Below are 16,036 nucleotides of genomic sequence, written 5' to 3'. Positions count from 1 at the left end.
TAGTCCGGAATTGAGTAGTCAGAGGGCCTGGAGGCGTATGTTGTTTAATTATTTCGGAACAGAGTGTTCAAGAGGAACCAAGTGAGTACAGATCCTACAAACTCCATAACTTTGGGATGCCAATTTGCTCGTGTTAATCTTAACTAAGAAGCGTCGACTTTGGCAGTGGATAAAAACCTTATTAAATGATCGAGTTTACCAAACAACAAATCGTGACAACAACCATGTAAAATCCAGGATTATTCCGAACTTCCAACACCTATAGGGCAAATGATAAAATTCCTGCTACCCACATCACGATTAGCCGCTAAACACTACAATAGTCAGTAACGATACCCCAGAGACCACAGATTCAAAGCTTCCTGTATCAAGCCGCGCTGCCGATTAGAGTTGATATCACGAATACAGGTTGTTGCAATGGCAAAAGAACAATCTTGAGTGAGCGGAAACAGGTTCTTTGCAGTGACCAGTTAGAATAATAGATGTTGTAGTTAATCATATCACTGAATCAGTAATTTATTTATCTGATTTGCTACAACTAGCAGTTTAAAAATGCATATGCACTTGCCTTCAAATGTTTCTGTATCAATGCTTGTGGATAGTTTGGACAATTACTGCTCTACCTCGCCACAAGAATGGAGAGATGTTTTATGTCATAAAGCATAGTTCATGTCAGCATTGCCTGTCCTGGTAACAGCAACATGAAAAATGGCTAAGAGACCATTGAAATTTTACAAGATATGGAAGGATCCTACATTGTGATTCAGTATGAAATACCATACTACTGTAACGAATATCATCCTAGTGCTGCATTTGAAGCCGCCCAAATGCCCAAGGATAAATCTGAATAGCCTTAAGTTTCAGCCTGATGGTGTATGCTGTTTAATACGTAGGAAATTGAGTGGTCAAGAGGAACCAGCTTAGTACAGATCATAAAACCCCATAGCTTTGGGCTGCTAGTTGGCTAGTGTCAGCGGTGGATAAAAATCTTACACTAGAGGAATCGATTTGAACTAAAAACAAATCAAGCCAAAAACCATGTAAATTCCAGGTTCTTCCAATACCGCAACAACTGAATCGTCTAGAACCCACAACGCGATTGGCTATCAGTACAATACTCTAGTCAGTAGCGATAAGCCGACACACCCAAGAGACCACTGATTGACATCAAGCCGCGCTGCAAGGGGTCCAATGTAAACCTTAAAGCTCGGCAGTTGGCACTAAATGGCCCAAATTAACCTCCGCAATGAGCGCGGCCGCTGTCCGTAGCGAGATGCGAAAGGAACGGTAGCTGCACCTCTGGAAATCCGCGGCGAATTGTTCCCCGCCCTAGCGGAGAAGGCGGAGGCGGAGCTCGTCGGCCGGCTCCTTCCGGCCGGCGCCTTTCTCCGAGTCTCGAGACGGCAATCAGTACAGCGCAGCAGGCCGCATGAAGCTCTGTGGTGCACCCCAAGAGAGAAGTCAGAGAACGGGTCGGATCGGATCATGGCCTTGTTCAGTTCAGTAATATATTCTTCAGTTATGTCAGTTTTTAAAAACCCTAACACCTTCCATAAGTTGGAAATTACAACAAAAAAGCAACAGATTTTGGGCTGGTTAACAAAAAGGAAGAAGCTGAGCGTCCCCCGGGGGATTAGATTTCTAATCCCCCGGGTGGACAGCCGTTGGATCAGCTTGCTTCGACCGTCTAGATCGTGACACGTGTCATAATAGTTCCCAGTCCCACTTTTGCTACCATAATGTACCAAAGTAGCAAAAACCGGTTCGTTTGTAGCAAAACTAACCCAATTGTAGCAAACAATAATTCACCCACTATACACACAGATCTCGCCGGAGACTCGCCGGAGGCCTCGCCGGAGGCGATGTAGCAAAATGTTGTACTATTGTAGCAAAAAAAATCGGGTATTGTAGCAAAGTCCGAGACATCACCGGAGATGTCGTCGGAGACGTCGCCGGAAACCTCGTCGGAGATATCGCCGGAAACCTCGCCGGAGAATTGGTAGCAAAAAACATATGCTATGGTAGCAAGAAACCACAAATATTGTAGCAAAATTATTTTTCTATTGTAGCAAACCATATAAAAAGGGTCTATTATTGTAGTATTGTAGCAAAACCGACATCTCCGGTGACCACGCCGGAAAATCTCGCCGGAGGAGGAGTAGTGGCGCGCTATGGAGGAGGTTCGGCAGCGCTGCGTGGGGCCGCGGCCAACACCGGCGGTGCGCAGCTTGGAGCACCTCCATGGCGGCGGCCTGGAGGTCGAGCGGCGAGAGCCGTGGGCGGCGGAGGGACACCGGCGGTGCTCAGCTTGGAGCACCTCCATGGCGGCGGCCCGGAGGTCGAGCGGCGCCCTGCTGGTTGGCGGAGAGCCGTGGGCGGCGGAGCGACACCGGCGGTGCGCAGCTTGGAGCACCTCCATGGCGGCGGCCCGGAGGTCGAGCGGCGCCCTGCTGGTTGGCGGAGAGCCGTGGGCGGCGGAGGGACTCGGGGCGGCGGCGGCGCTGCTGGTTGGGACGGCGCTGCTAGTTAGGGCGGCGGGGCTGCTGGTCGGCGCTCGGGACTGCGGCGTCGCTCGATCTGATTGTTTCCATGGCTGCTGTGGGGATTGGGGAACGAAAGGCAGAGAGGATGAGGGAGTGGACGAGGTCGTGGTGGACCCCACAATACGCACGTGTCGACGCCAGGAGGAGGAGGATTAGAACGATAATCCCCCGGGGGTTTCCAAGCGTTTTCCTAACAAAAATGTCACCACACGGGAATGGAGAAAAGGTTATAGGAGCTTCTGATCTCACGGTCTTACAACGCCTTCGCTCGGAACACTGGACTGAAACTTTAGTTAATTTCTTACTCAAACATTTCGTGTCCTGCTTTGCCAAAGAAGAAACGTTTAGTGTTTTGCCGAAACAACCATTTAAACTTAGGGTCTCAGCTAAGAATTAGCTTAGTACTCGGTAGAAATGATGTAGTCTTTTATAGTTGTTTCTTTTATGTTTTCTAGTTTTTTACAATTTGAATCGCAAAAAAAAAGTTTTTTACAATTTAACACCTTTTCTTTTAGAAGCACACAAATTAAATTTTCTCCCTCTCATATTCGGTAAAATAAAATCACGGACAAAAAATATTCGGAAACATTTTCATAATTAAACATTTTTAAAAAATCAGTTGCAACCTGGCTTGCAACTGGAAAATTCTCACTTCCAATCACACTTGCAACTGGATGAAATCTCGGTTACAACCATAGTTGCAACTGGATAAATATCAGTTGCAATCTGTTGCCTGCCAAAACCCACCGGCGAGCAGTGGTTAAGCAACACGAAGAGCCGGGAGGCTTCCAAGGCGGCAGTGGGCTCTGGTCCCTCGACGTCGTCCCGCAAATGTTCCGGCACACGACCTGGCGGCTGCAAGGGCGTGCCACCTGACCTATACCTGGCCAGGAAGGTGTGGATTGCTTCGATTAGTTCCCTGCATGGCAGACACGTAAACATTAAATACGAGCCCTATCGGCTCTCAGGTTGCCCTGCGGATCGGCTCAAAGAGCCGATCGCCCCATGGTTCATGTTAGATTTTCAATGACATGGGGATCCTGCTTGATCACGACAAAGCTAAACCAATCTACGACAGTTTAGGGTTTTCACCGTATGATCGGATCATCCTACGCGTAGTTGAGCCTAATAGACACGAAAGATAATGGAAAACTAACCCTAGAAGAGGCCTAAAAACCAACATTAAGTTAATTCCCGGAACATCCCTCTTAGGACTAACAAACCATACCTAACGCACTACCGGATCGTTCAACCCGTTTGTAAGGCCTAACCATACGGATATTAAACTAATCCTTGAAGAACAAGGAGCAACTATAACAGATCGGATCTACTAAGTAACGAACAAGCAAGATGCTGCCCTTACACCTGGATAGGTGTAAGGGCAGCTAGATATTGAAGGACGGCACAGCTAAGCAGATATACGCAAGAAAAGCATCTATGCAAGCCCCAAAACATCTACGATAAATAGTGCTACTCGCCATCAACAACGCTTCAGTACGAGCAACACAAGGTAAACGAATAAACGTTGTGCTGCCTAGATCGCAAGATGCGATCTAGGCAGCATGGTGCTTACCCGGGAGAAACCCTCGAAAGAAGGGGTGGCGATGCGCCTGATTTGTGTTTGTTGTGAACGTGATTGTCCTCCTTTTCCGATAACCCTAGATACATATTTATAGTCCAGGGGGCTTTCTAATTTGGACGTGCACCTAACCGTGCACGGGTTAAACTCTATCTTTTAATCTAAACTACGATGCGATCTACTATATTACAGATACACGGGCAATTAAGCCCAAACTCTTTGCGCAAGGCCGCTTCAAAGACGCTCCACGTGTATGTCCTTTTAAGCCCATCTTCACTTACGGCCCATCTCCTGATTTGGCCAAAATCTGGTGATAACACATGCCCCCCTGGTTTTGGTAATGATAATTCCAAAACCACTATGTTTTTCCTTCGAGGGGTCATGTCGTGGCAGAGCAGAACCGTCGCAGTATTCTTCATCACGACACCTTGCCTTCTCAACTTCTCTGCACGATTTGACAACTTTGACACCACATCCTTGGAAACTGTCCGAGCATTAAATCTCCACTATATCTTCTTTTATTTAACCACGTCGAACAGTTCACCTCTTCATCCCCTTGCTCCAAACCAGCCGTCAGCCGAAAAACCCTCTTCCTCTGTAGCCATGTCTTCCTCTTCCTCCTCCCAATCCTCTTCCTCGAGTGAAGTAGAGCCGGAGGTCAATCAGACGGAAGCGTACAACCGGCGCGCTCCCGAGCATTGGGATGAGCAAGAATTTGACTTCGACTTCGTGCCCGAGGGCCGACCCGAAGACCTCGTCTGGTCGGATGGCGACATGCCCCTGACTGAAGGGGAAGATGATCTTCGGTTCTTGATCGACGGAGAACTAGAGGCGGAGAGCGACAGCAACGACCCCCCCTTCTGGGGCAAATTCACCTCCTCTACCAAAGAAGAAGACGAGGAGGATGAAGACGAAGACGTCTCCTCCGACACGAAGCAAGAACAGGAGGAAGACACCTCCTCCGACAAACCGCCGCCCAAGCGTATCCGTGGCTGGGCTTGGTCAGATGAGGACGACGATGATGAAGAGGACGAAGCCTCCGCTGAAGGTCACAGTAGCAGCGACGAGGAAATCGTCGACAGCAGCGATGACGGCAGCTACCCCAGCGATGGCAAAGATGACAACAGTCCTTAGAGTAGGGAGTTGCTAGCATAAGATTAGCAGTAGTAATCTGTTCCCTTTTTGTTGAGCAATCGGCTTCTCTTTGTAAGAAATCACCTTTTATCAATGAAGATGAAGATGTTCTTCCAATTCAATTTCTAATTATCCGATTTCAGCCCTCGCCATTTTCTGACTGTCCAAGGCGGTCAACGCCTTCATGAAACGATGGCAACGCATCAGTCCTTCCGGATAAACTGCGAGACAGGTTAATTCAGTTATCCCTCAAATAATAACCTGCAACCCTTGTCCCAACTCCGATCCTCAAACGGTAGTCATCAACCACTCTAAATCACCAGGGCAATCCTTGCCGATGATAACAGCACTCGGCAGTTTTACTCATGATCCATCCCTGCTTCCTCCCAGTTGGTATAACTGCCTCAGACAGGATCATGAAACTTGGTCACGGATTTTTAAGGCCGGTGCCCCCCGAGCTTCAGTCAAGGCGAAAACAGCAGCGAAAAAAGGGGTGGCTGCCAAGAAAACTTTGAAGGGCTACAACCCTGTGCCGGCTCAAAAAGGAATGCTGAAGATAATATCAGCATGAACATGCAACCCAGCCGACGTACTCCAGCTTAGGCACCTCTGGGGACACCACCACATAAAATTAGCCAGATGTGTCACCATCGGCTTCCAAGAACAGGTCAGCCCTCACCTCCCATCAAAACAAGATAGGAAAGCTTACGCACAAGGAGTCGATATACCACGAGGGCTCAGCAGGACCAGCAAATCCCTTCTTTGAACCAAGAAACTTCTCATGCAATGGCTCTTTAACTCCTCCTGGCTCAATTCTTGTGATTCGCTGCTTAGATCAGTTCACCATCCTTGACGATGACTCTGCAGTTGAAGCCCTGGCCAATCGTGAGGCCTGATCAAGTGGCAGCTTAAACTCTGTAATTCTAAAGTCGATGTCCGAGCATCGGCTGTGCTGAAATTTTTTGTATTTTCGATTTTTTATTAGCCGATCGATTCATGAATCGGCTTCCCCTGGGTACATACTTCGTGGCTTTGTACCTTCTCCGTGTGTATGCCCCCCGAGCCGAATCCTTCAAGTGATTGAAGATATCGGCTTTCCAGCCAATTCAAGTTTGCCTCACCACTCACCATGCGAAATAGCACCTCAATAAACACGGGTGGTGGGAATAGTTTTAGCCGATTGCTAGAATCGGCTCCCCTTGCAGTTGGTGATCCAGCTTATTTGCTGATAAATGTTGGCCATGGCTTATCCCCAGGACCAATGTCGATCTCTTCTAGTCCATCAGCTGCTGTAAACCCATATCTCAGCTTTCCATTGCCTGCCAAATCAATGATGAACACATGCAGAAGGTAGGTTGAGGCTAATTGTGGCCGATTGCTAGAATCGGCCTCCTTTTCCATTGCAATGTTTAACGAGGGTTTACAACTCCTTGGTTCCCTGCTACGACAACGTGGCCTATTAGAAGTGAGATCCTTGTTTCTTATTTTTTGGGGCCGATCGCAGGGATCGGCCTTGCCACGTACGTCCATAGACTTGGATCTTGCTACTCTGTCAGGCCAGTGGATAAGACTAGCCTCACCCCGTTTTTTGTAGCTTCGATGCGCTCACAGTCGTCCAGATTGATTCCAGAGAGCGGCTCTTGGTCATTTGCTTCCCAGATGTTCATGGCAGCCAAAGAGATATCGACTGAATCATCTGCATGAACAACCTCCACTTCATCTACATCCCATTGTATGATGCACTGATGCATTGTGGATGGAATGCAGCAGTTAGCATGGATCCAATCCCTTCCTAGCAGAACAGCATAAGTGCTCTTGCTGTCGACGATGAAGAAGGACGTGGGGATGGTCTTTCGGCCGACAGTTAAGTCCACGTTCAGAACACCCTTGGCTTCTGACGGTTGGCCGTTGAAATCGCTTAGCGTGACGTTGGTCTTGATCAGATCTTCAGTAGAACGTCCCAAACGTCGTAACATGGAGTACGGCATTATGTTGGCTGCTGCTCCCGTGTCAACTAGCATCTTGCTGATAGGCTGCCCGTTGATATAACCCTTCAGGTATAGGGCCTTCAGATGCCTATAGCTCCTTTCTCGTGGCTTATCAAAGATAACTGGCCGTGGCCCGCAATCAAACTGTGCCACTGATACTTCCTCGTCTTTTGGAGCACAAAACTCTGACGGGAGAACGAACACCATGTTTGTATCAGCCGATGTCCCTGCATCGGCTTTCGTCTGCTTGGGTCGCCACACTTTCTTCGGTGGGCGAGCTTCTGTTTCCAGTGTTTGCTGAATTTTCACAGCCAGATCAGGCCGTGCTTTCCTCAACGTGTACAGGTACTGCGCCTCGGCTTCTTCCAAGTTTCTGAGCCGTTGCACTCTGCGCTTTTGGGAGTGGCTGAGTCCATCAGGACACCACCTTGGTCGGTGATATCTATCTTCTTCTTCTGACTCCTCAAAGTCTTCATCCTGGGATGACTCAGCTCATTTGTTCTGAGGTGGGAGAGGTCCTAGACGCTTGAACACTGAAACTTCATTTGTTCCCTTCCTCTTCTGCTTACATTCTGGGCAGTTCTCGATTGTAGGCAATCGGCTCATTCCTGAGTCCCAGCAGTGTTTGAAGAAAGGACAATTCCAATGTCTGTCCACGTCCTCTTGCTCCCTTGATCTCCCTCTGGCGTGACGCTCATACCCTTCGTATCGACGGTATTTCCTGTTTTCTGCATCAGACCGACGATATCTATCATCGTCTACGTCGTAGCGTCGACGTCGGTCGTACTGCTGTTCATATTTGTTAAGGAGGTGCGCGGAAAGTGGTCGTTGATACCGCACGCTTATCACCCCTTCTTCAGTCAAATACCGTCTGTCATCATGCTGGGGCCGGTCGCGTGGATCGGCCTCCTTCTTATCCTTGCCACGAGAGCGACTACTCTCTGGCTTATCATCGCCATGGCGATCTGCAAGCCCTGCCATATGAATATCAAACGAGAAACCTGGCTCGCGTCCTATGCACTGACTGAGATCGACCATGTTGACTTCTGGAAACGGCTGCGTGTCAACTCTCATGGCAAACTGACCGAAGAGTAATCGGCCTTGTTCTATCGCCATCTGAATCTGTCCACGCAGGACTTTGCAGTCGTTGGTGGTATGGGTGAACGTGTGATGCCATTTGCAGTATGGCTTGCCGTTCATCTCTTGTGGCGTGGGGATTTTGTGGCCTTCGGGTAACTTCAGCTGTTTCTCCTTCAGCAGCAAATCGAAAATTTGCTCTGTTTTGCTCAAATCAAAGTCAAACCCCCTCACAGGCCCTGGTTGCTTCACCCACTTGCAGGACACGGGTTTCCCCCCCCGAGTCCACTCAGCTACAGCGACCTCCTGATCTCCTGCAGAATCTTCATCTTCGTCTGTCTCGATCAGGGCGACGCGCTTGTACTTGTCCTGGTACAATTCTGGATGGCGCTGTTCGTATGCTGTCAACTTCGGAACCATGTGCGCCAGTGAATTGTACTCTGCTTGGAAGGTCACATCTTTGAGCGGTGCTGATAATCCTGCTACCGCCAGCTCGACTGCTTCCTTCTCAGATAGGCGAACCAAATAACATCGGTTCCTGACGGTCCTGAACCTCTGAATGTACTCAGATACCGTCTCTCCTCGTCTCTGCCGAACTTGGGTCAGATCGGCAAGGCTAGCTTCCGTAGTTTCTAAATGGTATTGTACATGGAATTGCTCTTCCAGCTGCTTCCACGTCCGAACCGAGTCTGGTAGCAACGAGGTGTACCACCCAAAGGCTGGACCCGTGAGAGACTGCGAGAAGAACCTCACACGTAGCTCGTCTGAAGCTGAGACCATGCCCAACTGTGCCAAGTATCGGCTCACGTGCTCGATCGAGCTGGTTCCTTCTGATCCACTAAATTTTGTGAAGTCAGGGAGCCGATACTTAGGTGGCAGCGGGATCAGGTCGTAGTCGTTGGGATACGGCTTGGAATAGCCGATCATCCTCTTCTTCGGCAGGATGCCGAACTTGTCTCTCATGATGGCGGTGATCTCATCCACCGTAGGAGCTGCAGAAGCTGATCGTTCATGACTTGTACTGGTGGCATATTTAGTTAGCCACGCCTGTTTCTCAGCATCTGCTCCAGAACTGCTTCCTGCTCCAACGACTCCTCCTGCCGTGGCAGTCCTTCCTGCTGGAACCTGGGTCATCCAGTTGTTGCAGTCCGGCACGTATGTGCACACGTATCCATGTGGAATTTCCTTGGGCGGCTCATACAGGAATTGGTAGTCGCCTGGATCACCTCCAACCTTGTAGACGACGTACGCCGGTGAACCTTGTTGCTGTGGAGCTGCAAACGTGTGTTGCAGTGGTGGCCTTGTGTAGAGCGGTACCTCCCCTTGGTGAGTTCCTAGAGCAGGACCTGACGGAGAGTACTTGTGCTTCGTGACTTCTTGCACCACATTGAGCGCGACACGCTCCAGAGTATTCACCAAGCTCTCAGCATGCCGATGAAGAGAGTGAGCAACGGCATAGTTGACTTCCTGTCGCAGGGCTCTGGTACGTTCGTCCGACGGGAGAGATAGATCTAGTCCATCTAGCGCGCCTTCGGGTTGGAACCCTTTGAACTTGATCCCGTGCGAACGGGTTTTCTCAAAAGCGCCGATGAGATCGGCTTCCAGGATGGCCTTGAGCTCATCATATCTCTTCTTATGCTCAGGAGGCAGATCTTCATACTTGACTGGTTCCGCCGTCTGAGACGCAGATGACGACATGGTTGCTGCGGAAGATTGTCCCGATGTCCCACCGGGCGTGCCAGAATGTGTTGCCTGCCAAAACCCACCGGCGAGCAGTGGTTAAGCAACACGAAGAGCCGGGAGGCTTCCAAGGCGACAGTGGGCCCTGGTCCCTCGACGTCGTCCCGCAAATGTTCCGGCACACGACCTGGCGGCTGCAAGGGCGTGCCACCTGACCTATACCTGGCCAGGAAGGTGTGGATTGCTTCGATTAGTTCCCTGCATGGCAGACACGTAAACATTAAATACGAGCCCTATCGGCTCTCAGGTTGCCCTGCGGAGCCGATCGCCCCATGGTTCATGTTAGATTTTCAATGACATGGGGATCCTGCTTGATCACGACAAAGCTAAACCAATCTACGATAGTTTAGGGTTTTCACCGTATGATCGGATCATCCTACGCGTAGTTGAGCCTAATAGACACGAAAGATAATGGAAAACTAACCCTAGAAGAGGCCTAAAAACCAACATTAAGTTAATTCCCGGAACATCCCTCTTAGGACTAACAAACCATACCTAACGCACTACCGGATCGTTCAACCCGTTTGTAAGGCCTAACCATACGGATATTAAACTAATCCTTGAAGAACAAGGAGCAACTATAACAGATCGGATCTACTAAGTAACGAACAAGCAAGATGCTGCCCTTACACCTGGATAGGTGTAAGGGCAGCTAGATATTGAGGGACGGCACAGCTAAGCAGATATACGCAAGAAAAGCATCTATGCAAGCCCCAAAACATCTACGATAAATAGTGCTACTCGCCATCAACAACGCTTCAGTACGAGCAACACAAGGTAAACGAATAAACGTTGTGCTGCCTAGATCGCAAGATGCGATCTAGGCAGCATGGTGCTTACCCGGGAGAAACCCTCGAAAGAAGGGGTGGCGATGCGTCTGATTTGTGTTTGTTGTGAACGTGATTGTCCTCCTTTTCCGATAACCCTAGATACATATTTATAGTCCAGGGGACTTTCTAATTTGGACGTACACCTAACCGTGCACGGGTTAAACTCTATCTTTTAATCTAAACTACGATGCGATCTACTATATTACAGATACACGGGCAATTAAGCCCAAACTCTTTGCGCAAGGCCGCTTCAAAGACGCTCCACGTGTATGTCCTTTTAAGCCCATCTTCACTTACGGTCCATCTCCTGATTTGGCCAAAATCTGGTGATAACACAATCACACCTGCAACTCTGCAACTGGAGAAATTCTAATGGTTGCAACAAAAAAAATCTCAGCTGCAATCACAAGTCTTAATTGAAACCATATTTGCAACTAAAAAAGTAGTTGCAATGACACTTGCAAAAAAAAAACTGAGTTGCAACTCCATTTGTAACTGCAAAAAGAAATTCATTTGCAACCACATTTGCAACTGAAAAATATTTCATTACTGAACTTCACTTGCAACTGCAAAAAAATCTCATTTGTAACCATACTTACAACTGAAAAAAGTTTCAAATACAACAACAACAACAAAAACTCGGTAATAACCCCACACAATTGAAATAGTCTCTGTTACAATCCTACTTACAAGTTGCAACTATAATAAATAACAATAAAACTATCATATGTGCTCTCTATAATAACCGGATTGGCCTCGAGGTTCGTGTTTACTAGTCGGACCAATGGATCGTCTAAAAGTATAAAAACAAGACAAATCTATATCTACCGTATATATGATATATTGAACAAAAACAGAATGTGTCTATTTCTTGCACCAAGCAAAGCTAGGTGAGATGGTTAATACTGTACCTGAAGTTAGCTATGTTGACTGGTGTTAGATCAAGGGTTCGAATACCGTCGCCTGCATGATAATTTTGGAAGAGAAACTTGTAAAAAAATGTTGCATGAATTTTCGTGTAATATTTGACTATTGCAGAGTCTACTGAGCTTTAAGCTAAATCTCAGAATACTCACAATTAGAAAATTCGTAACCTAATATGCTTCACACAAGTGCAATTCAAATTTACGTTTTAATTCTATTTTTTCAATGTTTTTTGAAAAACATTTTGAAATTTCACCCAACTTTTGGTACACAAAAGTGAAAACACCTTTTTCCAAACTTCTCCAGATAATGACACCTAGATGCCACATCATTGCTCCTTGTTTGGAGTTTTGGAAAAGCAACAAGTAAAAAAATGTTTTGGAGCTTTAAGCTAAATCTCAGAATACTCACAATTAGAAAATTCGTTAAACCTAATATGTTTCACACAAGTGCAATTCAGATTAACGTTTTAAATGTTGTATTTTTTTCAATGTTTTTTGCAAAATATTTTGAAGTTTCACCCAACTTTTGGTACACAAAAGTGAAAACACCTTTTCCAAACCTCTCTAGATAATGACACCTAGACGCCACATCATCGCTCCTTGTCACGTCTAGGGTTCGAATCCCATCGCGCGCATGATAGTTTTGGAAACGCAACTCGTAAAAGTGTTGCACGAATCTCCGCATAATATTTGAGTGTTACAGAGTCTACTAAGTTTTAAGCTAAATCTCAGAATACTCAGAAAATTCGTTAAACCTAATGTGTTGCACACAAGTGCAATTCGGATTAACGTTTTAATTACCGTATTTTTTCAATGTTTTTTGAAAAAGATTTTGAAGTTTCACCCAACTTTTGATACACAAAAGTGAAAACACATTTTCCAAACTTCTCCGGATAATGACACCTAGATGCCACATCATTGCTCCTTATGGGGCATGATCCTCAGTTAATTAGCTTAATTAAAATTTGGCCAATGTATTACACCAATAGCTAGTTGTCCGGGTAAAAGAAAACGGAGGGGATATTCCTTTCCGCCTAAACTGACTGCAAATTTTGCCACCTTCTCGTAACCCAAACTCCCACCTAAACAACACGATGGGCGCCATCACCGCTGAAAGGACACGGATGTCGCCTAGAGGGGGGGTGAATAGGCGATTTAAAACTTTTACGAGATGGGCTTAACAAATGCGGAATAAAACTAGGTTTACTTTGTCAAGCCCAAAGCCTATAAACTATGGTTCACCTATGTGCACCAACAACTTATTCTAAGCAATGGTTCACCTATGTGCACCAACAACTTATGCTAAACAAGACAAGCAACTTATGTGATAGCAAGATATATAAATAACTTCAAGCACGATGGCTATCACAAAGTAAAGTGCATAAGTAAAGAGCTCGGGTATAGGAATAACCGAAGTGACGCGGATACAATGATGTAGCCCGAATTTCACACTCTTGCGAGTGCTACTCTCCGTTGGAGCGGTGTGGAGGACAAGTCACTCCAAATGCACGAGGGCCACCGTATTCTCCTCGAGAATTCCCATCAAAAGGGATGTCCTCGATCCACTATGGGACCTTAGGAAGGTCACCGAACCCGCACAAAGCTTGGGGCTATCTCCACAACTTAATTGGAGGCTCCCAATAAATTGCCACAAAGGCCATGCCCTTGAAGATTCTCCACAACTTAATTGGAGTCCCCAAGAACACCACTAAGATGCCACAAAGGCTTTTCCCTTGAAGATTCTCCACAACTTAATTGGAGTCCCTAAGAACAACACTAAGATGCAACAAAGGTCTTGCCCTTGAAGATTCTCCACAACTTAATTGGAGTCCCCAAGAACACCACTAAGATGCCACAAAGGCCACTAAACCGTCTAGGGTTCCAAGAACCCAAGAGTAACAACCTTCTTGCTTTCACCACCACGAATCACCGTGGAGAACTCAAACCGATGCACCAAATGCAATGGTAAGAACACCACAAAGATGCTCAAGTCCTTCTCTCTCAAATTGCAACAAAGATACAAAAGCTATTGGGGGAATAAGAGAGAAAGAACAAATAAGAGGAGGAACACCAAATTTCTCCAAGATCTAGATCTAGTGGATTCCCCTCACAAAGAGAGGGATTTGATTGGTAGGAATTTAGATCTAGATCTCCTCTTCCTTTTCCCTCAAAAAGATTCAAGAAGCATAGGAGGAATAGAGGGAATGGCAAGCTCTCAAGGTCAACAATGGTGGAGAGCAAAATGGGAGAGGAGCTAGCAGCCCAAGGAGGAAGAAGGGGGGCTTAAATACCCCCTCCCATCGAAATATGACCGTTTGGGTATGCTCAGGCAGGATTTTCCGGGCCGGATATTTGCAAAATATTCGGCCCCCGAGAAAACGGCTAAGGACCAGAAAAAACGTGCCCAGGATGGGGGCCGGATATTTGTCCGGATTTTCCCAGAGGCCGGATTTTTCGGGGGGCGGATTATCCGCCCCAAACTTGGGCCAGAATATCCGCCCCCCTGAAAACTGGCAGAAACATCAAACTGAAATGGGCATAACTTTAGCATCCGGACACCGATTTTGATGATCTTGGGCTTGTTTTAAAGCTAGGAACAAGCTCTACAAGATCATGCAGGGAACCATCGTAATCCAACAATGTAGGATAGAAACAAATGATGAAAGGTTTGACCTATCTAAAAAAGACATACCGGTGAAAACCTCCAACCTTGAAAATGCAACAAGTTGCCCATGCAAAAACCATTTTCGATGAACTAGAGCTTGTCATGAGAATAAGCACAAGCTCTAAAACATCACATGGATAAGATCCTGTAACATCCCAAATTCCAATAAAATGAGTAAGAGAGGAATTCAAGAATCCAAAAATCAGAGTTAACAAAAACTTTTTCATATCATATAGGACCATGCATGTAGAGCACCTTGTAATTTATTTTTGAGTGTGAAATTGCCATGATACTTGTTTATGTGTTCTCTCTCACTCTAAAACCCTAGCAATGATCACTTGATCATCCAAGGTCAAATAAAAAGAAAATAGAAAAGAAATTGTAAAAATCAATTTCACACACACATAAGGCTTAGGCCATTTTTATAAATCTTTGATCTAGGCCTTTTTGGTTTGCACCATTGAGTGTAAATGAATACTAAACATATATTAACAACTTTGGAAACAATCAAACACATTTAAAATCAAATTTGAAACAAATATGAGCTCACATGCAATTATGGTCACTTGTGCCATTTTTAGCCTGATGCTCACTTTGAGCCCCTGGGTTGTGAGTTTCCACTTCTACACTTGATCATCTCTTTTCACCTCATCCAAGACAACATCAAGTACAACAAATTTGCTCAAGACCACACCCCAAAACTCCCTCTCTATTTCAAATGGCAAGCAAACAAAGTGAGGACTTTTTATTAAAGTGAAGATCATATGCAATATGTGTACCATCAGATTCTGAGTTAAAGCAAGTCATTCTGAAGGAAGCTCACGACACCCTGTATTCCATTCACCGCGGAGGGACCAAGATGTACCAAGACCTGAAGGAACAATTCTGGTGGCACGGAATGAAGCGAGAGATAGGAAGTTACATCGCCAAGTGTGATATCTGTCAACGAGTCAAGGCAGAACACCAACGACCCGCAGGACTGTTGCAACCCTTACAGATTCCTGAGTGGAAATGGGATTCTGTCGGTATGGACTTTATCACAGGATTGCCCAAATCTAGCAGAGGAAATGACTCCATTTGGGTAGTCATCGATAGGTTAACCAAGGTTGCACATTTCATCCCCGTCAAGACCACATACCAAGGACCAAAGTTAGCTGAGTTATACATCTCAAGGATAGTCGCCCTGCACGGAACCCCGAAGTCAATTGTGTCAGATAGAGGATCACAGTTCACCTCAAGATTCTGGCAGAAAGTGCATGAAGGATTAGGAACCCGTCTGAACTTCAGCACAGCTTATCACCCCCAGACTGACGGACAGACCGAGAGAGTTAATCAGATACTAGAAGATATGTTGAGAGCCTGTGTACTAGAATATGGATCCAAGTGGGAAGACTGCTTGCCATATGCAGAATTCTCGTACAACAACATTTATCAAGCTAGCTTACAGATGGCCCCCTTTGAAGCCCTGTACGGAAGGAAATGCCGTACCCCTCTGAACTGGTCAGAAGTCGGAGAAAGCCAAGTTTTTGGACCAGATGTTCTTCGTGAAGCCGA

This window comes from Lolium perenne, chromosome 2 (genome assembly GCF_019359855.2).
Source record: "Lolium perenne isolate Kyuss_39 chromosome 2, Kyuss_2.0, whole genome shotgun sequence".
NCBI lineage: Eukaryota > Viridiplantae > Streptophyta > Magnoliopsida > Poales > Poaceae > Lolium > Lolium perenne.
This window is presented reverse-complemented; position numbering follows the sequence as displayed.